Below are 24782 nucleotides of genomic sequence, written 5' to 3' on the forward strand. Positions count from 1 at the left end.
ATTCCTGTGGTGCTTTAAAAACCTGCAAAACCTACTTTGTCAAAGACCATGGATGGACTGCCTTCAAGTTGATCCCGACTTATGGCGACCCTATGAATAGGGTTTTCATGGTAAGCGGTATTCAGAGTTGGTTTACCATTGCCTCCCTCTGAGGCTGAGAGGCAGTGACTGGCCCAAGGTCACCCAGAGAGCTTCATGGCTTTGTGGGGTTTCGAACCCTGGTCTCCCAGGTCTTAGTACAACACCTTAACCTCTACACCACACTGGCTCTATCCAATCCAGGCTAGGGATGGGCAAATCTGTCTATTTCCTATCCATCCCAGTTTTTCATGTTTTACCCATAATTCCATTGTATTCCATTTCTGTATTAATCTATTATGCTCATGAAAATTCTCCAGCCTTTTAGGGCGAGTTTCCCCAATAAACCCATTTTTGTAGGCAGTTTTGACTACTGTACACACTTCTGCAAGCAATTTCTCATTTATGAATTTTTGTATGTTATTTTCCCTCAGATATTCATTTTTATGCATACTTTCCCCTAGCAGATGCGTTTTTGTAAGCATTGTTTGGCTGGCAAACTGCAGAATAAAAATCAAATAAAGGCAAATTTCAAAGGATGGCTGTGTTTTGATTCTCGTATGGTTTTGGAAAGTACAGATTTGATAGATTTGGTTTGAAATGTGAACTGAACAAATTTCTCCCGCATCCCTATTCACAATCATGTTGCGCAGCATGGCAGAGGCAGCGTAGTTGTACTTGCTCCCACAAGATGCAGTAATGGCCACCAGCTCGGATGGCTTTAAAAGAAGATTAGACAAATTCATGGAGGACAGGGCTATCAGTGGCTACTAGCCATGATGGCTGTGCTCTGCCACCCTAGTCAGAGGCAGCATGTTTCTGAAAACCAGTTGCCGGAAGCCTCAGGAGGGGAGAGTGCTCTTGCACTCGGGTCCTGCTTGCGGGCTTCCCCCAGGCACCTGCTTGGCCACTGTGAGAACAGGATGCTGGACTAGATGGGCCACTGGCCTGATCCAGCAGGCTCTTCTTATGTTCTTATGACTCTGAACATTGAAGGCTGTACCCGGTAAAGTTGCCCCATTTCCACAAGGACTTCTGTTTGTGCATCTGAACTTCCCTTCCCTCTCCTCTCCTTGCATACCCCTGCACTCTCCACCCAAATGTCCTCTGGTACAGATCTGGCTGGCACACAGATTTACATGTAAGTTGTCAGGCTTTTATTTTGGAAAAAAATTGACTATGCACACGCTGCTCAGACATATGCAGGAACTCAGTGCAAGAGGTTCAATGCAGGCAAAGCTCGACCAGGTTGGAACCGCCAAATTCTAGGTGTAGATTCATTAAAATGGATTCTTCTTTCATCACTGCTGCAAACATTGGGTCCCTGTTGGGCATCCATGGGCAGGGGAACATCAAAAGACCCAATTTCAATGGCCTGAGTCCCCCTCTTCAGAAGACAAAAACACACAACTCCAATGAGGGTCCCTTCACATATCAGGGGGGGAGGCTGAGGCCTCATCCCTCATCCTGTAGCCTTCCAGCCCCTCAAGGTCTCTTGCAGCCTTTGCTTCCTTTCAGGCAGAAGAACCACCTCAGTGTCAGTCATGCTCTCTCTTATAAGGGCATTTGAAGGCTCCTTACCAACAGCTGGGCCTCTCCCCAGGTGTACCTCATTTGTCTTCTCTCCCAGCCCTTCTTCCTCAGCCAGTTTGGTCAACTGGGGGCCTGATCCTGCATCCACACAGGACTGAAGCCAAGAGGCAGTGGGGCAGTCCCTGGTGGACCTTCACAGGAGGGAGAAGCTGTCAATTTCACTTTTCTCAGTTTCTCATTTTTCCAATCTTAAATTAAATTCACATTTCTGCAGCAATTTGAGGGTTTTTTTTAAAAAAAATCCTCATGAAAACCTATTTGTTTAATCTATGCACAGAACATATCATACGGAAAGCAGGATTGGACCAAGATGAAGGAGGCGTGAAAATGCCAATCTCTACATATGGATGTGAAAGTTGGACAGTGAAAAAAGCAGAGAAGAGAAAAATCAACTCATTTGAAATGTGGTGTTGGAGGTGAGCTTTACGCATACCAAAAAAGACAAATAATTGGGTGTTAGAATAAATTAAACCAGAACTGTCACTAGAAGCCAAAATGATGAAACTGAGGTTATCATACTTTGGACACATCATGAGAAGACATGATTCACTAGAAAAGATAATAATGCTGGAAAAAACAAGGGAGTAGAAAAAGAGGAAGGCCAAACAAGAGATGGATTGATTCCAGAAAGGAAGCCACAGACCCGAACTTACAAGATCTGAGCAGGGTGGCTCATCACAGATGCTTTGGGAGGTCACTGATTCATAGGGTCGCCATAAGTCGTAATTGACTTGAAGGCACATAACAACAACAAACATTTTTGTAAGCAGTTTTGACTAATGTACACATTTCTGCTAGCATTTTCTGCTAATATAATGTGTTGTTACATGCTATTTTTACCAATCTGTTCATTTTTATGCACACTTTCCCCTAATATATACATTTTTTTAAAAAACAATTTTTGGTTGGAGAACAGCACTGCAAAATTTGAATAAGTGCAGATTTCAAAAGAAGTGCTTTGGCTCTCGTATTGTTTTGGAGAGTGCCAATTTGATAGACGCAGCTTTAAATGCAAACTGAATCAAATTTCTCTCCTATCCCTGGTCCCACTCTCCCATTGCATATTGGGAGGGTGTGTGTGACATTCTGTGCAGAAACCAGCCATTGATATTAAACCTCAGGACTCTTCCCTCCTTCATTTCCCTATTTAGTATTTCTCACTCTCTTTATACTAAATCGTCTTTGCAATCAGTTTGTTGCAATCAACAGACCAGAAATAAACCACAGAGTACACCAACATCTTAAATACAAGACAGTTACCCCCCCACAAAAAAAAGGTGTAACAACAGTTCAGTTATATGTAAAGTAACAAATAAGCCCAGATAAGGCCCTGGAAATTACCCTTCCAGTTTTAGGTCGCTAATTGCCTACTTCGTCTTATTGCCACCAACTGAAATTTGGTCGCTATCAATGATACCCATGGGATTTTATCTCCCAGCAAATATTTAACTCAGAATTGAGCTGATCTTCCTGGTAGTGTTTGCAATAACATTTTTATGGCCAGGTATTTAATTATTTTTAAACAACAACAACAACTTTTCATCTCCCCAGCCCATCTCCTTTGGGCTTTCCAAAGGAAAGAGATAATCCCATGCGGGTGCCAACCGTTATCTCCGTAAGAGAAAACAAAGAGAGTTAAAAGGAAATGTCTTCTGCATCAGATGCCATTTTCTGCTCTTCTCTCCCTACCGGGTGCCAAATCATGGCATCTGTTCCTGCTGTTCTTTAGTTCTCTCATCCAGCGTGTTTTTCAACTTCCTAGGAACATTTGTGGTTCTTAAATCCAAAGGTTATGTTTAACATTAGAGGGGTGGGTTTTTTTTCCGTTTTTTTTTCTTTTGGGTGGAGAAGAAGAAGGGAACGGATGAGGGAAGAGACTGGGTCTGTTTCTGTTGAAAGCGGTTGGCTTGGTTGTTGTTTTTCCAGTCTCTCGTTAGCTTTCGCATCTGATGGATTTTCAAATGTTTCAGCATAGAGGACTGTGCTTCTGTTTCATACCTTGAGATTGTGGATTAGTGAGGGTTAAAAGGCTTTGCCACTTTCTTGCCCCTTGCCTCTGTGCATTCAGCAAGGTGAACTGCCCTTCTATCATCCATTCACAGCACGGAGGAGGAGGAGGCACCTTTGTCAGAGCTGGGAGGAAATTCAGGCTGCGTTTAAACCCTGCTAGGCTTCTTCTAAACAGAGGTTCTTACAGTAAATGCTCAAACTTCTCTTGAATTATATATGATGGTTTTATGCAGAGAAATGGTGAACTGCAGCCACCAAATTCTATTTCCTCCTCAATGCTTCAAACTGTGCATCCAGACCTCAAATGCTAGTGGTATGTCACATAACCAATTCCAACTTTTATGAAGTTTTGAGACTCAACTTTTTTTGGGTATGGATAGATTGTATGCCATTTTGGCTGTGATGCTATGCCCACTTACCTGGGAGGGAGTCCAGCTGTTAAGCTCCTAGTTCTCAGTGTTTTCCAGAAAACAGAATCAAAACACAAGGGGGTGGGGTTAGTATCCAACAAAAGCATTGCATGCATAGAACAACTTCTGCAAGTGCAACAGAATGTTCCTTTTGTCTCTTTCCCCACACTCCATCTGCCCCCCACCCACTCCTGCCCCACAACACCAACAACTGCCTTGACAGCATCCTCCATGATGCTTTGAGATAGGGTCTTTCTGAGGCATTGTGTGTGTGTGAGAGAGAGAGAGAGACAGAGAGAGAGACAGAGAGATGCTGGGTTCTGTGTTGCTGGAAATACTTTGACCCAGGGCTGAGGAATCTCAGGCCCAAAGACCAAATTGAGCCCCCAAGGCCTTTCTGTCTCTCTCTCTGGCTCTTAGGATTCTTCCCAGGCCATTCCTCCTTCCCAGACCACACCCCTTCTCCCAAGGCCACACCCCTCACTGATTCTGCCCCATACACTCCTCCCATTCTTTTGCCTGGCTTAAATGTGTCCTCAAACCATAAAAATGCTTCACACTTGCCTGGATGGAAAGATGCACATGTAGAAACCTCTTATTTTTGTGTAGCCTATTGTACAAAACTAAGATTCACACCTAATGCATGACCCATCACTGGCATGCAGAACCTGGAAGATTGCTGACCAAGGAAAGCAGCCCTTGGGCTGAAAAAGGTGTTGGAATATGTGGTTCAACTCAAACTGGTGGGTTGGGTCTGCATAGGATTAAGATAGAGAGGAGACCTCCTGATTCCTAGGCTATACCTGTTCTTTGATCTCCTATTAACTCTTCCTTCCTGTGTAGACTGTTATTCATAGGATGCTGACCACATCTTCTGGCTTTTTCTTTGTTCTGTTGAGAGAGAGAGAAGATATCTTCTCTTTGTCTGTCTCTCTCCTCACCTCATGAGGGCAAACATTTAGTGTTTAGCTTAGCTAGTTAGCCAAATGTAGAACCATTTCTGGTAAAGTATGTACTTCCAGAATAAAGTAGTCTTTTTTTCTTATTTTGAAGTGTAAAGTCTCAGTATGACTAATTCTGGGGAAGATGTAATATTTAGCAAGGATTCAAACACACAAAGTTCACTCAGGTGCTTTTTTGCTACTCTGCAAGGAAAGGTTCACCATCCCTGCCGTAGCCCAACTCAGGCATACTGTTTGCCAGTGAAATTCCTGCAGGAACAGGTTGCACTGAGAACCCCCCTGCCTCCAGATTGTGTTTGCTGACGAGTCCCTCATTCCAGTGCCAAATACAGTGCAAGCACCTGAGGAAAAGGGTGAAGATTAGGAATGTTGGAGAATTCCAATGAAAACAGAAAAGGAAGCAGGAATCACTGCAGTTTGTGTGTTCATCTGTGGTCAGTAATGGAAAGCAGTCGAGTGGATAGGATCAGTATTCATTCATATCATTGTTATAGGTGTTTTTAAAGTCTACAAATGGTACATAATTAAAGACATTGTTCTGATATTTCCTTGATACTGAAATGGATGTTAGTTACATAAGTCACATAAATAGTTAAGCAACTTGCGTAACTTTTGTTAAATAGCAGAGAGCGAGACCAGTAGTGCAGAATTTGGCAGAAACCAAAGTGTAGCAGAATGGAAACAGCACCGATTGTGACAAATACATGTCAGAACCAAAATGTCTGCCTTTTTACATCCCTAGCGGAGACCATTCAGAGAAAATTCTGCAAAGTGGTTTTCTTTTTCTTGGAGGGTGAGAAGTGAAAAATCCCTGAAATTTTCTTTGAAGAATGTCTTCTGAGAAATTTCAGCTCAGCTGCATGTAACACAATGGGTTTTCAAGTGGTTGAGAGGCTGGTAGGATCCCTGACTGGTGGGCTACATTCGGCTTGATGCATCACAAATTGTATATACATTAAGCATGGTTTGGTTTTGTGTATGAGCCCATCTGCACTATACATTTAAAGCAGTGTCATACCACTTTAAACAGTCATGGCTTCCCCCAAAGAATCCCGCGAATGGTAGTGATTTAACAATGCATTCCTCTTTCTAGAGAATTCTGAGAATTGTAGCTCTTTGAGGGGAATAGGGGTCTCCTAGCCACTCTCAGCACTCTTAACAAACTACAGTTCCCAGAATTCTTTGGGGGAAGCCATGACTATTCAGAGTGATGTAATGGTGCTTTTAATGTATAGTGCAGATGGGCCCTATGTTACTAAAGAAAAAGTATAGTACAGTAAAATATTTTAATTCTTTTCTTTCAAAAAGCTGAAATTGGGAATAATAGTATCTGAAAAGGTTGTCCACTTTTAAAAATATATATGAAAGATTGAATAGTTTTGAGAATGGAATATTCCACAAAAGACTCCCCCTTATATACTGTTTTAGGTCCTGCAGTCTAGCAATGTCTACCTCTGGACACCAGTATTGTGTTCAGAACCATAGGTCTTGAACTCTTACTTCTAATATTCTGCGGCTCTCTCTTAGAGCAAACAAAAGCCAGATACTATTTTTGCCTCCAAGGTTAATATTAAGACATTTTTTCTCAATTGCATATAAATCTCAGTAGTGTAAGTGTGTGTATTTGAAAGTACATTTGTCAGAAGCTGTAAAACACCTTAGGATACACCATCTGAAAGGACCGACAAAGCAACACTGTAGCACTGTGTATCCTTTTATATCTCATTGTACAAAAAATGGATATTCACTATTGGGGAGCCAATTAAACCTATTATATATTTAAGGAGAGTAATCTGGAAATGATTTCAGTGATGTTTTTAAGGTTTCAAGAAAGATCTGAAGCAGTAGATGAAATATATATGAATGGTGCATGCATTTATGCGCACACACAGACATATCACTTGACAGTTGATGGGCGCTCTTTCCTCCCATTATAACAAGAAGAAATGCTTGAAGAATATAAGACGTGTCTTTTGTAACATATATTGAAAGAACGCACTTCCTGTGAGGTGTACTGAATTTTTAAACCTCTATATATTTATGGTGAAGTGTAACAAATTACTTATAGCACACAGAAGCTTATAGCATACGATTACCCTTAATTAATGGGTAGGTACAAGCCTTTATTATTCAATGAAACTAATTTATTATCATAATTCTCTGATGTTCTGTTCCACGTTTCTATCAAAACTATTGTTCGCACCATGGTAACCATATGCGTGGGTGTGTATGGGGTTCTCTTTTAGTGACCTACACCACCTAATTAGATTGCCTTGTTCTCTCAAAACTACAGCACAAACAAGGGTGCATCATCTTCTTGTAGTTTCCAAGATCGACTGTTGAGGGTAGGGCGTTGCTACTGTGTTTTTGTGTCTGTAGCTGGAGGAACACCCTTCTCCTCTCCTGTGTATTCATACAACTCTATTATTTTCTTCTCTATTATTTCTTCCTTGATGCCTTTGTGTGTGCATCTCCCCCCCAACCTTTCTTCCTCTGTGCGACTGCACAGTTGCCTTACCTGTCCCTTGTCTCTTCTGTTAGGCACAGCTAGTTAACTGAAAGGAAGTGAAAAGAGCTGAAAGCTAGTGGGTGTCGGAGCTGCCTAGCTGAGAGTTTCCCCAGCTAATTGCCAGTCCTAATAGACACCATTAGCCGCTACAAGCCCTTTGAGATGGCCCTGGGCTCCTCTCAGGTAACAGCCATCACCAGATAAAGGCTGAAATATGCTCCATTTAGAGAGACACTTGCAGACAGGGATGTCACAGGCTGCCAATTATGTTCTGCCTGTACACAGTCACTTGCAAGCAATAGGCAAGACACATACATCAAGAGCTAAAGGGATGAGCTGTGTACTATCTTGAACTACAAACTCACAGGGCTTATGAGGACAGAGCCCATTTTCAAATTAGGCCACGTCAAGTTTCAATTATCACTTTCTTTTTGTTTCCCAGTTGGCACGTTCTCAAAGCGTCATCAGTATGGCAGACCCCAGAGAGTTTCACAGCATGATGCATTGCCTGTATATTCCGACTTGTTCTCATTGAAGTTACAGAAGTAGAAATGCAACCATCCCAACTTTTCCAGCATGGCCTAAGAGACCCATTATTCTAAGTGAGGGTAAAAATTCTCTGTGGACTTTAGTATGGGGTTATGTTAGCTAATTTAGTTTCCAAATCACATGAAGTATTAAAAGGTAAAGGTGTCCCCGCACTTATAGTGTGAGTCGTTTCCGACTCTTAGGGTGACATCTTGCGACGTTTACTAGGCAGACAGTATATATGGGGTGCGATTGCCAGTTCCTTCCCCGACCTTTCTTTACCCCCCAGCATATGCCGGGTACTCATTTGACCAACCACGGATGGATGGAAGGCTGAGTGGACCTCGACCCCTTTTACCGGAGATTCAACTTCCTCCTTCCATTGGAATTGAACTCCGGCCATGAGCAGAGCTTCGGCTGCGTTACCGCCGCTTACCACTCTGTGCCACGGAGGCACCACGCCCTCTATTCAGCACTGGTTAGGCCTCATCTTGAATACTGCATCCAGTTCTGGTCTCCGCACGTCAAGAAGGATGCAGACAAACTGGAACAGGTTCAGAGGAGGGCAACAAGGATGATCAGGAGACTGGAAACAAAGTCCTATGAGGAGAGACTGAAAGAACTGGGCATGTTTACCCTGGAGAAGAGAAGACTGAGGGGAGATATGATAGCACTCTCCAAGTGCATGAAAGGTTGTCACATAGAGGAGGGCCGGAATCTCTTTTCGGTTGTCCCAGAGGTCAGGACACGGAATAATGGGCTCAAGTTGCAGGAAGCCAGATTTTGACTGGACATCAGGAAAAACTTCTTAACTGTTAGAGCCATACAACAATGGAATCAATTACCTAGAGAGGTAGTGGGCTCTCCGACACTGGAGGCATTCAAGAGGCAGCTGGACAGCCGTCTGTTGGGAATGCTTTGATTTGGATTCCTGCATTGACCAGGGAGTTGGACTTGATGGCCTTATAGGTCCCTTCCAACTCTACTATTTTATGATTCTATGATTAACAAAGTGGGGGGAAATGCAACTATAGTCAACACCAAATATTTGCCTAGGGATGGGCGAGAAATTCAACTCAGCTCACATTTAAAGGCATCTTGTGAAACAAGGTGAGAACCAAAACACGGCTGTCCTTCAAAGTTTGCACTTGTCTGAATGTTGGAATGCACTTCCCCAACCAGGCAATGTTTACAAAAATGCATATATTATGTAAAAGTGTGCATTAAAATCGATGTATTAGTGAAAATAACATATAAACCTGCATTATAGTAAGATAAAGGGTTGCAAAAACGTGCACGGTAATCAAAACTGCATAAAAATATATTTATTAAGAGAAATTCACACTAAGAGTGAAGCATCTGTGGAAAGCCAAAGAAGTTTCAATCAGACAAACAAAATGCATTTATGATATTTATTCATAAGTATTTATATACCACCATCTCATAACATATCAGGATGGGATACAGCAATATAAAACATTTTTAAAAAAAACATTAAGAGCGGTACAAAACAATAGTCGAAAGGACTGGCTACCAACCAACACACAAACAAACTGCATAGGCCTGTTGGCATTAAAAAGTCTTCAAGAGATGCCTGAAAATCAAAAGTGGGGATGCCTCCAGGAGCTCAGCTGGAAAAGTGTTCCACAGCATGGGACCGGTGACACTAAGTGCCCAACTACTAGCTACAGCCAGCTGGGCCTCTGTAACTTAGGGAACATTTCCTTGTAGGGATTTCTTAACAGGAAGGATCATCTCTGAAGTAGTGAATGAATTACAGCGCATAGGGTGCATTATAGTGCAGTAGAGATGTTTTCATTGTGCATATATTTGTATTACTATTCCTGTTTTATAGGTATTCTTATCCATATTCTAAGCAAAGTAGATCCAGTCACCATTCGCCGTAACGGAGCAAGAGCAGCTCTGTAAATATGACATGTGCACAGATGTATACCGGTTGTGCAATCCCATGCACAGGCATATCCTCGAAATCTTCCAGCATCTGGACACCACTATGGTTGAGCTTTCCCATCTCCATCTGGAGGGCGCTACATGGTTAGGCATGATTGATGTATTTGGGCTCCATGGGAATCATGTCAATTTACATAGCTGTCTACACACATGCTTCTAGTTGGCATGCTCTTCTTCCACATTAATCTGGGATGGGCAACCAGTGGCTCTAAAGTTACATGAAGCCTAGGCCTGATTTCATGCAGCCTGTGGCCTGATTTCAAGAGCCCTCTACAAGCTCTCATGTAGACTTCTGGCAAGACTGATCTCATCTCCCCCAGCAGCCAACTATGTAGGAAGGAAGCAAGAAAGGAAGAGACTGTGAAATGGGCAGACACACAGAGAGAGAGAAATAGGGGTGGCTGAAAGAGAGAGAGATTTTGGATCTGGTTCTACTCAATGCTTGCTTTGGCCTGCCCACTGTTACCTTGCACCCCTCCTGATTATCCCCAATGGAATGCAGCTCTTGACTGAAACAAAAAGTTCCCCATCCCAGATATAATTGAAAATAAGGGCATCTGCATGTAAGGAATTTGTCACCACCACTTCGTGCTTGAACAATACCTAAGTCTGAGAAGGCATGATTTGTTTAAGGCAATCTAGTGAGCCCACAGTGGGGGCAAAATCTGAACTTGGACCCAAGAGGAACAATATTTTGAAAGGGCTGGTTCTCTCTTCTGACTCTCTGACTTCAGTTCTGCACCAAAGTCAATTCACACAATCCAACAGTCAAAATGAAATCCTATGCCCTGTGGAGGTATGCCTTTATATAAATGAGAGTTATGATAATAAATCTAGCACTGTTTCAGCAGAAAGACTGCGGCATGCTCATATCTTGGAAGAGAGTATTATTTTTCAATCTTTAAAGAAACTTCACTCACACCAAACAGAAAATCTTGGAACCCCTACAGCAAGAAGTCTGGGTCCACTGCCAACAATATTTTCCCTAAGATTGTCAGAAATCATACCTACATCAGGAAATATACAGAGTGTTTTATTTTAAAACTGTTTATTACCCTACATTCGCCATATGGTAGTGATGAGACAGTCTTGGTTCCTCAGCAATGCCAGACTCACAGTACCCATCACAACAGATTCAGAGGAAACAGATGAGAGTTCGACAGAGGAATATTTCACAAGGTTTTATGGGGAATCCTTGAAGTAAGAAGACTCAATGGCCTAGACTTAGCAAGGGATTAATCAGTGCCAGTTCCATGTTTTCGGGCCGTTCCCTTTCTTCCCTGGCAGCACCACTTTATTCATCCTCTAGGCCCAACCACAATTGTCTGAAGGAAAGGGCAAGTGAAGGAAGGGGCAAGTGAGGGAAAGAGCAAGTGAGGAAACAGGCAGCAGTATGCACTGCTCCTACACAGTTTCCCATCATTCACTGGTTCCCTTCCCCTGGGTGACAGGGAGAAAGCAGAAATAGCAATGGCAAGAGGAGCAGGCTCAGCTCTGTTGGCCACCAGTGGACCCCCATAATAAGGCAGATACTCTACAATGCCAGCCATTGAAGCCAACCACAGAATTTTCAAGGCAGCAGAGGTCTTATTCACTTGCAGTGTGATCTGTCTGCTCAATGAATGGGTGATTTTTGACCTGACTTGCAAGAGATACCATGCCAAGCATTTTTAAGGGACCACTGGTAGGGAAGAAGTCATTTGCAATGGCATATTATCAAGTACTTCTCAAGTACTTGAAAGGTTGTCACACAGAGGAGGGGCAAAATCTCTTCTCAATCATCTCAGAGGGCAGGACATGGAATAATGGGCTCAAGTGACAGGAAGCCAGATTTCAGCTGATCATCAGAAAAACTTCCTAATTGGTAGAGTGGTACGACAATGGAACCAATCACCTAGGTAGGTGATGGGGTCTCCTACATTGGAGGCATTCAAGAGGCAGCTGGACAGCCACCTGTTGGGTGTGCTTTGAGTTGGATTCCTGCATTAAGCAGTGGGCTGGACCAGTGGGCTTTATAGGCCCCTCCCAACTCTTCTGTTCTATGATTCTATGAAGCTACTTTCAAGGTCGCAATCTAATATAGCATAGTTACTACACATTTATCAGTAACTGATCCCAAAGACATGCTGTACAGATGGAAATCAGGACAACAATCCTGAACAATGGCAACTCAGGGTATGACCTAAAGGCACATCAAGGTATGACCTTGCTGCTGCTAAGCAGGTCTGGGTCTAGTCAGTCCCTGAATGGGAGATTACTTGGAAACCTTGGGCTGTATCCAACTAAATTATACTCTGAGTAGATTCATAGAAATTAATAGTCCTAAATTAGCTATACACATTACTTTCAATGAGTTTATTCTTAGTAACTAATATTAGATACAGCCCTATGTTTACACCACCTTGGCTTCCATGATGGAAGAAAGATGGGATATAAATGTAAGAATGAAAATAAATAAACCCTTAAAAATACAATCCTAAACAGTGAGCCCCAGAATAATTCCATTTAAATATATAGGACTATATATTTATATATAGCCTCAATCAATTATTTGAAGATAGATTCAATGTGAGTGAAGGGCAAAGATCCTTGAGGAATAACCAGTCCTATTTTCTCCCTTCTATAAACTTTCTTCCATGAGATTAATTTTTCCAAACATCTTTTATTCAATAATTCCGTTTTTACACTAGAGAGTTTAGCCACCTTGCTTCATTAATCTTGTCTCCTGGATCCTTCCATTGTTTTTAAACAGTTTAGGGGGCTTTGTTCCATATCTAGCATCACTGATGAGAACAAATCTGTCTTTGATTAAATGAATCTGATGGATGTGAGATGAAGAGAAAAGGATTTTTGAGATGATTCTGGTTTTGCCTCTCATTGCACATCAATACCTTTGCAAATGGCCGACTTCGATAACTATATGAAAGCCTATGTTAGTGTATGAGGGAGTAGAGGAAAATGGTGCAGTGGCCATTAAATGGTACCCATATGAAGGCTATGAAGGCTATGAGGCCTTCAGGTGACAGCTCTCCACATCACCTTGATTTTCACACTGAGCTCTCAATATTTCAATGGCAAAAGTGAGGACAGGAGAACCCATGGCCCTCCAGATGTTGTTGGACTCTAACTTCCATCAGCTCCAGTCAGCGTTGCCACTAGTCAGGGATGATGGGCACTGTAATCCAACAACATTTGAAGGGCCCCATGATTGCGATCCCTGCAACAGAGCCTCTGTCTCACCATACCTCTTTAGTAATAACCCAGAAGAGTTCTCTTAACATTTAATTTTCTCTTGATACAAAATCATGTGACAACCCAGTTCAGTCTTTTCCACTGTTCAATCCACTTGTGTTTCTATATCAATTTTAAAGTGGAGCTTGGTTTCCTGTGGTCACTCTCTAATAATCCCTAATTCACCATTAGGAGGAGGAGGAGGAGGAGAATCTCCTTCCTTTACATTCCTTCTTCAGGGCGTTGGTTGCTTGTTATAAAGACACAAGTAACCTTGGGAGAATTACATTTTCCATGATACGCAGCACTTGTAGCATCTGAGATGCCAGGGAGAGAGGCTTTCTGCCTTATATTATGATTCATTAATAGGCAAAAAACCCTTGCAGTTTAAGAATTCACCTATAGCCAACAGATATTTCTATCAAAGTTTAAAAGCAGGGAAATTGGGCATCTAGAGTGAATGCACCAGGGGAGTAGGAGACCTGACCTCCTCTCTGAGATATTGTACTGCCCTACAAATTTGTCAAAATGCAAACACAATTTGGGTTGGTCTTTCACAGTCCAAATCCATTTCCTGTGTAGCTTGGACAAATTTGATAACATGTGCCTCTGAGCATATGGGGAGTGGTGACAACACCTGCCATCTCCAAAGATGGAGAATTACATTTTTGTATGTTTGCTAGTGCTCTTCTTATGTTGATTCTTTTCTGTGTTACTACTGTTTCTACAGAGAATCTAACCTAGAAAATTATATTTCTTTCATTATTCATCCTAGAAATCTGTGTCAAATTTATTTTTATTAATTTCAAAGCCTTTTTATTTGTCAATGTCATATGATGGTGAGGACAGCCTTTCAAACATGAGGTTATGTTCTATTTCGGTTTTGGGTGCATTAACAGTTGAATCTGAAACTGCAGTTTGATGTAAAATCAGACTGATTACAATATGTTGCTACTTAAGCAATGACTCTAGCTGTTGGAAAAACAAACTTAGCCTGGAGAAGATGCATATTTTCAGCCTGCTATGCTTAAACTACTCCACTTAAGGAAATGTGGGCAATGTCAATTTAAAACATAGAGCACACCTAGAATTTTGCTAGAATATATTTTACCTCCCGCCGTTTTATCTTGTGCAAACTGAGACATGCCTCATGTCCATTGGAAACTATTCTGCAGGACAGTCAGTGGCATTATTCCACAATTGTTTTTAGAGCTTTATTTTAGTGTTGCAAAGTGTTGCTGTAGTTCACATATTCACAGAAACAGAAGCAAAAGAGAATGATTTACTACAGGAAACTTCACTAAAATTGCAAAGTAAATCAAACATATTTAAAGTGACTATATGAACTCTATTAATTGTCTTAATATTGTTGCTTCGTAGCTGCTAAAACAAGATCAGCACAGCACATGTCTTGTTTCTATGATGTGGGCTGATTGCAGGTGTTGCCACCATTCACCATATACTCAAAGGCACAGGTTACCAAATTCTTCCAAACTACACAGGAAGTGGATTGTACTGTGAAAGACCAACACAAAAAAGGGTAGTATAATATCTCAGAGAGGAGGTCAGGTCTCCTACTCTCCTGGTGCATTCACTATAGCTACCCAATTTCCCTGCATTTTAAAGTTTGATAGAAATATCTGTTGCCTATTAGTGAATTACTCTGCTTTTTAATCCGGGACGTAAGAAATGGGATCCTGTGCTTGTTTGCTGAGAATGGATCAATCATTTGCTTGCTTAGTGAGTTCAGTGGGATTTACTCCCCTGCAATCATGCTTAGGATAGGGGAAACTGACCACAGGGGATGGAGAGGGGGGATGAGGAGGGAGGGGAGGAAGGGTGGAGAGGAGGAGGGGGATGGGAGCAGGAGGGAGGGGGACAGGAGGAGGATAGGTTTGATTATTTGCATGTTTATTGAGTTCAGTGGAATTTACTCCCGTGCAATCATGCTTAGGATAGTTAAAACTGACCATGGGGAGGAGGGGGAGGGAGTGGACAGGGGAGGAGGAAGAAGGAAGAGGGGAGGGGAGGAAGAAGGAACGAGGAAGGGAGAGGAGAGGAGAAGGAGGGGAAGAGAAGGAGAGAGGGGAAGGAGGGGAGAGAGGGGGAGGGGAAAGGTAGGTCTGACCATTTGTATGCTTATAGAGTTCAATGGGTTTTACCCCTGTGCAATCATGCTTAGAATAGTTAAAACTAACCATGGATGAGGGGGAGGGGACAGGAGAGGGAAGGAGGAAAGGAAGGGGAAGGAGGGGATTTGAAGGGGATGGGGATGGGGGAGGGGTGAAGGAAGGGGGTGGGAACGGGCAAAAGGGAGGGATTAGGTGAGAGGAGGAGGGGAGGGGAGGTTTGATCATTTGCATGCTTTGTTAGTTCAATGGGATTTACTCCTGTACAATCATGCTTAGGAAAGATGAAACTGACCAGGGTGAAGGACAGGGAGGGGGAGGAGGGGGAGGGTAGGAGTAGGGAGGAAGGGGGAGGGGAGAGGGAGGGAGAGGGTAGGAGATTGGGTGGGCAGACACTGGGCAGAGGGAAAGCCTTTTCCCTTTCCAAAACATTGTGAACAGTATCATTGTTCTTCAGGGTTTCCCCCACCTTTTTATTCTACAGCAGGCACATTTAATCTCCTACCCATATTTAAACCAAAGCTGTCACCGGCCACATCCACACTAGACATTTATTTCACTTTAAACAGCCATGGTTTCCTCCAAAGAAACCTGGGAAGTGTAGTTTGTGAAGGGTGGTGAGAGTTGCTAGGAGAGGTCCTATTCCCCTCACAGATCTACAATCACCAGAAGAGGAGCTGACCCCTCTGGCCACTGGAGTTTTGTGAGGGGAATAGGAACCTCTTAACCACTCTCAGCAAACTACACTTCCCAGGATTCTTTGGGGGAAGCCATGGTTGTCTAAAGTAGAATAAAGTTCTGGGGTGTGTGTGGCCCCCGATTAGCCAAGCCAAACAGCTGTGAGTCTGGCTTTTAGAACACTGACAGTTGGTTCTTACTGAGCATGCCCAATGCTATAATAGACTTCAATGTTAAATTTCTTAAATTAATTAAAAATCAGCCAGGCATTTTTTTCAACTTTTAAACTGTAAAAGATGAAGGTCAGAGTATGGGGCAAGGCCAGTAATAGGATTACAGGTACTCTATGAACATGGCTGATTTTTATTAATTTCAACAAATTATGAGACCACTGACAGAAAAAAATCCAACGGGTCTGGATTTTTTCCTCTTGTTTTACATTTTGAACTCTTGATTCTCTCTGACTGTTATGTGTATTGCCATGAGAACTTAGAGGGTTGGTTAGCAAGCATTTCTGAGTTCAGGACTATAAGATTTGTAAGGTTTTGTTTTGAAATGAGCTTAAGAGAAACAGCAGTATGGCATGGGGGTATTTTCAATTTAACATTGTGGAATGCGAAAAATCCATGCTGACTATAGTATGTAGTCTAGTCTAGTCTAGTCTAGTACACTCTCATGGCTGTATAACTCTGGAGAAGAACAGAGTGGGTGGTGCTCAGTTTGGGATGTAGACATGCATTATACACTGTACAGATTCATATTCTGAATGATTCATTTGGATGACTTCACTAGTTTGGTTGTCCACATTCAAAATGTGCAGGTAGATCCAAAAGCCCATTGTGGAAACACACATGTAAATTCTCCCCCCCCCTTTTTTTTTTTGCACTGAAGGCTTTTCCATTCACTCTAAAGGGGCACTCTGTATGTGCAAACAAATGTTCACACAAAGCCTTTTGTCCTCTATTAAAGTGAATGGGAAGCCCATAGGCACAAAAGCTCCATGAGGTGTATGCTAGAGCAAAGATCTCCTTAGGCTTTCATAATGTAATATTTGTTACCAGACCTGTGCATTAAAACACACACACACACAAACACAAACAAACACACACACACACAGAGAGAGAGAGAGAGAAGGGGACCCTCATGGTATTTTCATTTCCTACAAGCTGCAGTTCCTACAAACAATAATTATAAGCCACATGAAATATACAAGAACAGCTGAGCATATTTCAGTCACCAGTCCAACGAAGTCCTCAAGTATGCATATCCACACACTAAAAAGAGAGCTCCTTCAAGTATTAAATTAGCAAAGTGAATAGATATGCATTTTTGTATTTCATTTTTACAGATGCATTTGCAACCAAATTAGCAACTTGATTCTTTCCAATATAAATAAGAAAACCCCTTGCACTTACCTATTAATTAAGAATAATGCCATGCCATAAGCTTTTGTGGTGTAATTTGTAACTCTTCACTCTAATAAATATAGAGCTGATTAAAAATTCAGAGCATCCTATATGCCATAAATTCATAGCACACGGTGTATTGGCCAACATCCATTCACTTTATACAGCCCTTTCCCCAATGAATTTCATTCTAAGAGAACAGAGGTGTGCAAATTAAGGATACTATTATAAGTGGCTTCTGGGTGGCAATTTTGGAGCTGCAGCAACATAATAGAAAATGAAGTTGAAAGTGTATTCTAAGCTCCATATTCTGACCATGTAGTTGTGAGTTGGGGTGAACAGAACTGTAACCTGATAACGTGAGTGTTTAGGGGACTGAAGTACGATGGATCATGTGTGTATTGCCAAAAAAGAAAAAAGGAAATGAACTGCCAAAAAAGAGGTCACATATTTGCATAAACTCTGTTGTTATGTGCCTCCAAGTCGATTATGACTTATGATGACCCTATGAATCAGCGACCTCCAAGAGCATCTATCATGAATCACCCTGTTCAGATCTTGTAAGTTCACGCCTGTGGCTTCCTTTCTGGAATCAATCCATCTCTTGTTTGGCCTTCCTCTTTTTCTACTCCCTTCTGTTTTCCCCAGAATTATTGTCTTTTCTAATGAATCATGTCTTCTCATTATGTGTCCAAAGTATGATAACCTCCGTTTCATCATTTTAGCTTCTAGTGATAGCTCTGGTTTAATTTGTTCTAACACCCAATTATTTGTCTTTTTTGGTATGCGCAAAGCTCTCCTCCAACACCACATTTCAAATGAGTTGATTTTTCTCTTATCTGCTTTTTTCACTGCCCAACTTTCACATCCATACGCAGAGATCGGGAATACCATGGTCTGAATGATCCTGACTTTAGTGTTCAGTGATACATGTTTGCATTTGAGAACCTTTTCTAGTTCTCTCACAGCTGCCCTCCCCAGTCCTAGCCTTCTTCTCATTTCTTGACCATTGTCTCCATTTTGGTTAATGATTGTGCCAAGGTATTGATAATCCTTGACAAGTTATTGACAATGTCCTCATTGTCAACTGTAAAGTTGCATAAATCTTCTGTTGACATTACTTTAGACTTTTTGACATTCAGCTGTAGTCCTGCTTTTGTGCTTTCCTCTTTAACTTTCATCAGCATTCGTTTCAAATCATTACTGGTTTTTGCTAGTAGTATGGTATCGTCTGCATATCTTAAATCATTGATATTTCTCCCTCCAATTTTCACACCTCCTTCATCTTGGTCCAATCCCTCTTTCTGTATGATGTGTTCTGCGTATAGATTAAATAAATAGGGTGATAAAATACACCCTTGTCTCACACCCTTTCCGATGGGGAACCAATCGGTTTCTCCATATTCTGTCCTTACAGTAGCCTCTTGTGCAGAGTATAGGTTGCACATCAGGACAATCAGATGCTGTGGCACCCCCATTTCTTTTAAAGCATTCCATAGTTTTTCATGATCTACACAGTCAAAGGCTTTGCTGTAATCTATAAAGCACAGGGTGATTTCCTTCTGAAATTCCTTGGTCCATTCCATTATCCAAAGTATGTTTGCGATATGATCTCTGGTGCCTCTTCCCTTTCTAAATTCAACTTGGATGTCTGGCATTTCTCACTCCATATATGGTAAGAGCCTTTGTTGTAGAATCTTGAGCATTACTTTACTTGCATGAGATATTAAGGCAATTGTTTGATAATTACTGCATTCCCTGGGATCCCCTTTCTGTGGGATTGGGATGTACATGGAACGCTTCCAGTCTGTGGACCATTGTTTAGTTTTCCATATTTCTTGACAGATTTTTGTTAAAATTTGTGCATAAACTCTGCATATGAAAATTATTATTTTAATTTATTACCCGCCCTTCATCCTGAGATCCCAGGGCAGGTTACAGCAATCTAAAGTGCAACCTTAAAAACATTTCAAATCAACTTACAATCACAAAAATAGAGAGGGTCCTAAAAATATACATCTCAGGTGTCACAGGCGAGGATAAAGAGATGTGTCTTCAGCATTTGCTGTATAGTGAAGCTCCTGGATGTTCCTCTGTGGGGAGGGAGCTCCATAACTTCCACAGATAATGCCCTCCCCTGGGCCCCCACCAACACCCCCCAAGCTTCTGAAGACAGCAGAACTACCAAGAGCCCCCCCTCCTGATCTTAACACCCGAGAGGGTCCGTAGGGCAGTCTTTCAGACAAAGGTATATGTATGGATGAAAATTTAGAAATAATTCCTTTAACTTAAATGGAGATATAATATATCTCACAATAGTAGGAAAGATCTGTGGTGCATGGCCTGTTCAGTCTGCTGCTCAGGTGCATTTGTTGAGGAGCAACATCAAGGCACCATCAGGTCTCCCTTCTTAGGTTCTGGAGCTATAAAATGGACTTGGAATGGACAGCCCTTCAAATAGAGGGTCACATTAGCACCCTAGACTTAAGTTTAGAGTCTGTGAATGCACCTGTGAACAGATTCTGTAAGAGGCTATTGGTTTATGATGAAAGAATGGGGTCTCCTCACATGACTTCTGCAGCATTCATTTATTTATTACATTTATATCCCACCTTTCCTCCAAGGAGCTCAAGGTGGCATACAAACATGGTTCTCTCTTTCCTAATTTTATCCTCACATCTACTATTATGATCATCATCATCATCATCATCATCATCACCGTCATCATCATCATCATCATTATTATTATTATTTGTCTGCAGAATGTTCTTCCTGGGAGACGTGCCTGGTGCCATCCTTGTCAGTTCTCAGATGCCAGATTAAGCCATTTCTGTTACCCAGAACTTTGATTCATTAACCTTGCCTCCCATGGCGGTGCTCATCTTCTAGTGAGGTGGGTAGAACTTGGTCCTTATTAACATGTTGCTGAATAACATGTTAAAATTTGTCTTTAAAGTGGTATCATACTGCTTTAAATGTATGGTGCAAAATGGGCCTAAGTTAGTTGTGGCCATTAATTTCAACGGATCTACTCTGAGTAGAACTAACAATGGATGCAACCCATTATTTGCATTCCATTTGTGATAGCTAAAGAACAATCATTGTAGCTATTTATGGATGCAAAGACATACAAACATTAAGCAATTTAAATGAGTCACATCATTTTTTAAGCATGAAAAAATCATTGATTTGGGGAGGGAGGCAGGAAACTCAGGATCCGAGCAAATCAAGGAGCATTTTATTTTTGATAAGGCATCTACCAGACACATCAAGTAACAGATATCTTAAATGCCTGATTGGTGCAAGTCAAGAAAACATTCTCTCTCTCTCTCTCTACTGCGTAAGGTTGGGCAAGTGAATTCAGAAAATGTATATCCTTGACTCATAGCTACTCCCCCCATTCCTTATTTTATGGCTTACATCCTTGCCATCTTGAACTTAGATCTTATCAGCTGCCACAAACAAAGGAGTATCTGAAATGGCTCTTTAAGCAAAAGGCCAGCTGCTCATGTTGTTAGGGACGTGGTAGATAGATATCACTCTGTCCTGGGAGGGGGGGAGAGTTGTGAACAAATTATCTTATATGCTGTTATCTCTCAGGCACCATGGAGCTCAAAGTGTTGTCTTTCAGATAAGAGACAGAACTCAGGACTCTGCCATTAAATTCCCGCTGCAGTTTTGGGGGAAGGGAAAGAAGGATGTACGCTCTCTAGGCTCAATCTCACATCTACTTATCTCAGATTCGCTAGAGGTTTCCTTAACTTTGCAAGACATGCAATAATCAGCCTGTTGTTAACTACTTTTCCTGCCAAGCTTGGGTTAGCCTCTTGCGAATGTGTCTTCTTCTCTCTACCAGTTTCACAGGCCTTAAGGACCTAGGAAGGTGCCTTATTTTGAGTCAGACCATTAGCCCGCCTAGCTCAGTATTGCCTTCACTGACTGGCAGGGGCTCTCCAGGATTTCAGGAAAGGGGCATTTCGAGCCCTACCTGGAACCTTTTGAACTTCTGCCTCCAGACTGCCTATCCTAAGCCCTACCCCCTTAAAGAAACTTCATATTTTTAAAGAATGTTCCTCATATTCTCTCTTTTTTCCTAACCAGTCTAGAGGAAATTAGTGGTGGGGAGGGTGTATAGTGCATGTGTAGTTCCCGCACAGGGTGAGAGCCTGTGCAGTGAACTGAATGATAGGAGAAAGTCACCAGATGCCTTCAGAGTGAGAGCCAATAACTGGCAGAAGGCTGGCCCTCCCTGGGTGTGAGACAGAAGGGGAGTAGATGTGCCGTGTGTGAAAAATATTGAGTGGGTCTGAATGTTCCCAATTCTCACAGAGGCCTACTGGGATAATTGGCTCAGGTAGGTTTTGTTGGTGGACTCTTGTTGGGTCCATATCAGATGTTTAGGAGGAGTCTTAGTAAGGAGGGATATGAGTGATGCCACCCCAATTTCAGTGATCACGGGTAGAGGGAAGTATAGCCATGGGGGGGTGAATTACCATAGAAGACAAGGGCAAGGCTATCTACACCTTGTTCCTTGCTTCCATTCCTCTCTTGGATGGGTTCCTCATTGCTCATCTGCTGTGCCCACTGGCCTGTGTGTGTTGTTTAACACCAGAGCGGTACACAATAAGAGCACACTCATCCATGATTTGATCGTGGATGAAGGTGCCGATTTGGTGTGCATTACCGAGACTTGGGTGGGTGAGTTGGGAGGAGTTGATCTGACCCAGCTTTCCCCACCTGGGTACTTGGTGCAATACCAGCACAGGCTGCAGGGACAGGGGGAGGAGTTGATGTGATCTACAGAACTTTCATCTCTGTCACCAGGAAACCACTCTGTCTTGGAGCTGGCTGTGAGAGCCTGCACCTGATGTCGGGCTGAGGAGACAGTAAACTAGGGTTGCTGCTGGTGTACCATCCACCCTGCTGCCCGGCAGCTTCTCTGACTGAGCTGGCAGAGGCTGTCTCAGCTGTGGTATTGGAGGAGCCCAGAATGATAGTCCTGGGTGATTTCAATGTCCATGCTGAGGCTGCCACTGGCTCGGGACTTCATGGCCTCCATGATGACCATGGGGCTGTCTCAAGTTATCACCAGCCCAATGCATAGGGCAGGGAACACCCTTGACTTGGTTTTTGCTCCAGATGGAGGAAGGGGTGGTCTGGAGATAGGGGGGATGGATGTCACCCCTTTGTAATGGTCAGACCACTTCCTGGTGAAGTTTAGACGTACGGCTCTGATCCTTCCCTGCAGGGGTAGTGGACAGATTAAGATGGTCCATCCCTGGAGACTAGTGGAATCCACTGGATTCCTGAATGCCCTGGGGGAATTAGAGCAGGTGACCCTGTTGAAGACTTTGTCGTGCTGTGGGACAGCAAGGCGTGTCAGGCTCTTGACACGGTTGCCCCTGAGCACCCTCTCCAGCATTGTGGAGCCCGGTTTGCACCTTGATACACCAGTGAACTAAGGGCAATGAAACAGGCTGGACGACGGCTACAGCCAAGTGGCAAAAGATGTGCTGTGAGGCTGATCAGGCACGAGTAAAACATCATAACAGTGCCTACTGTGTGTGGTGAGGGCAGTGAAAAAGGCCCACTTTTCTGCCTCCATAGCATCCTCAAGTATCTGTCCAGTGGATCTTTTCTGTATTGTTAGGGGTCTATTGACATCAACTCCAGGAAATTGAGTTTTAGACCTTTCAGAGGCCCACTGACAGTTCTTTAGCAGACCATTATTCCCCTCACAGAGCTAGTTTTCAGAATTCTCCAGGAAGAGGGGATGGCTGTTAAACCACTCTTGACTATTGGAGCTCTGTGAAGGGAATAGGAGTTTCTTAATTACACTCAGCACCCTTCACAAATGACACTCCCCAGGATTCTTTGGGGGAAGCCATGACTGTTTAATGTGGAATAACTGTCTGGTGTGGATGTAGCCTATGTTTCATGTGACCAGATCAATGGGTTGTGAGGAAAGAGCAGGCCCATTGGAGTTAATGGACATGACTAACAGGTTCATTAATTTCATTGGGTCTGCTCTGAGTAGAACTTAGTTGAATACAACCAAATGCATGTGGGATGCTTGTTAGAGTATGCAGCCTAAAGCAGCTGCCTCTCTGTTCACAATCTAAGTCAGAGGTCTTTTCCAATGGTTCTCTTTTTCACGTGTTGGGCGAAGATAATCAAAAGAGGATTAGACAAATTCATGGAGAATAAGGTTATCATAGAATCATATCATAGAACAGTAGAGTTGGAAGGGGCCTATAAGGCCATCAATTCCAACCCCCTGTGCAATGCAGGAATCCAAATCAAAGCATTCCCGACAGATGGCTGTCCAGCTGCCTCTTGAATGCCTCCAGTGTCGGAGAGCCCACTACCTCTCTAGGTCATTGGTTCCATTCCAGGTTATCAATGGTCACTAGCTATAATCTAGGTTCTATCTCCACTGTCAGCAGCATACTGCCTCTGAATACCCGTTGCTAGGAATTGCAGGTGGGGAGAGTGCTGTTGCACTCAGGGTTCTGCTTGCGGGCTTCCCATAGGCATCTGATTGACCACTGAGAGACTAGGACAATGGACTAGATGGGCCTTTGGATCTTCCTATGTTCTTATGAACTTAACCATGGGTGGAAATGTTCCTTGCCTATTTCATTTCATAGATACATAAATGCTAGGTTTTTATGAGGTGAAGAATATCCTTCCCAGTGTTGCTATCCCCCCCACTTCTCCTACACCAGTGTCTGGAGTACAAATCTTTCACTGGCTTTAAAAAAGACCTCAAATGACAAGTAGGTTTGCTTAATGAATTTTTGTTTGGAGAGCTGTCTAGCATCACATTCAGACAGGTCCTGTGATGTAACGTAACATCCTAATCCATAGTTAAATGTTGCTGAAGATTCCCTGAGAAGGAACAGCTTGCAGGAACCCACACAGCAAAGGGGAAGAGTGAAAGCATAGCATTGATTTATGCGTAAATTGGTTGCATTTTCACACATAGCCCCAATTATCTAAAAAGGGTTTAACATTATATTTATATTGATAAGCTTAACAATGTTGAACTGTGACTCACGGATGATCTCTTTACAATTCACATCCAAAGGGACCAGAAGGAGTAATTGGAAAGCTTCCAGTGTGTCAAGAAATAGGAAGTAGCCTTGGTGCAGAGGAGAAGAAGGAAAGGTAGCGGCTGGGGGAACGAGAGGAGAAGATGAAAATGGCAATACAAGGTCTGGGTTTTTGCTGAAATTACAACATAAATTCCAAATGAAGGATGGGCAAGAGCAACT

The sequence above is a fragment of the Rhineura floridana genome, chromosome 13 (assembly GCF_030035675.1).
Source record: "Rhineura floridana isolate rRhiFlo1 chromosome 13, rRhiFlo1.hap2, whole genome shotgun sequence".
Taxonomy (NCBI): Eukaryota; Metazoa; Chordata; class Lepidosauria; order Squamata; family Rhineuridae; genus Rhineura; species Rhineura floridana.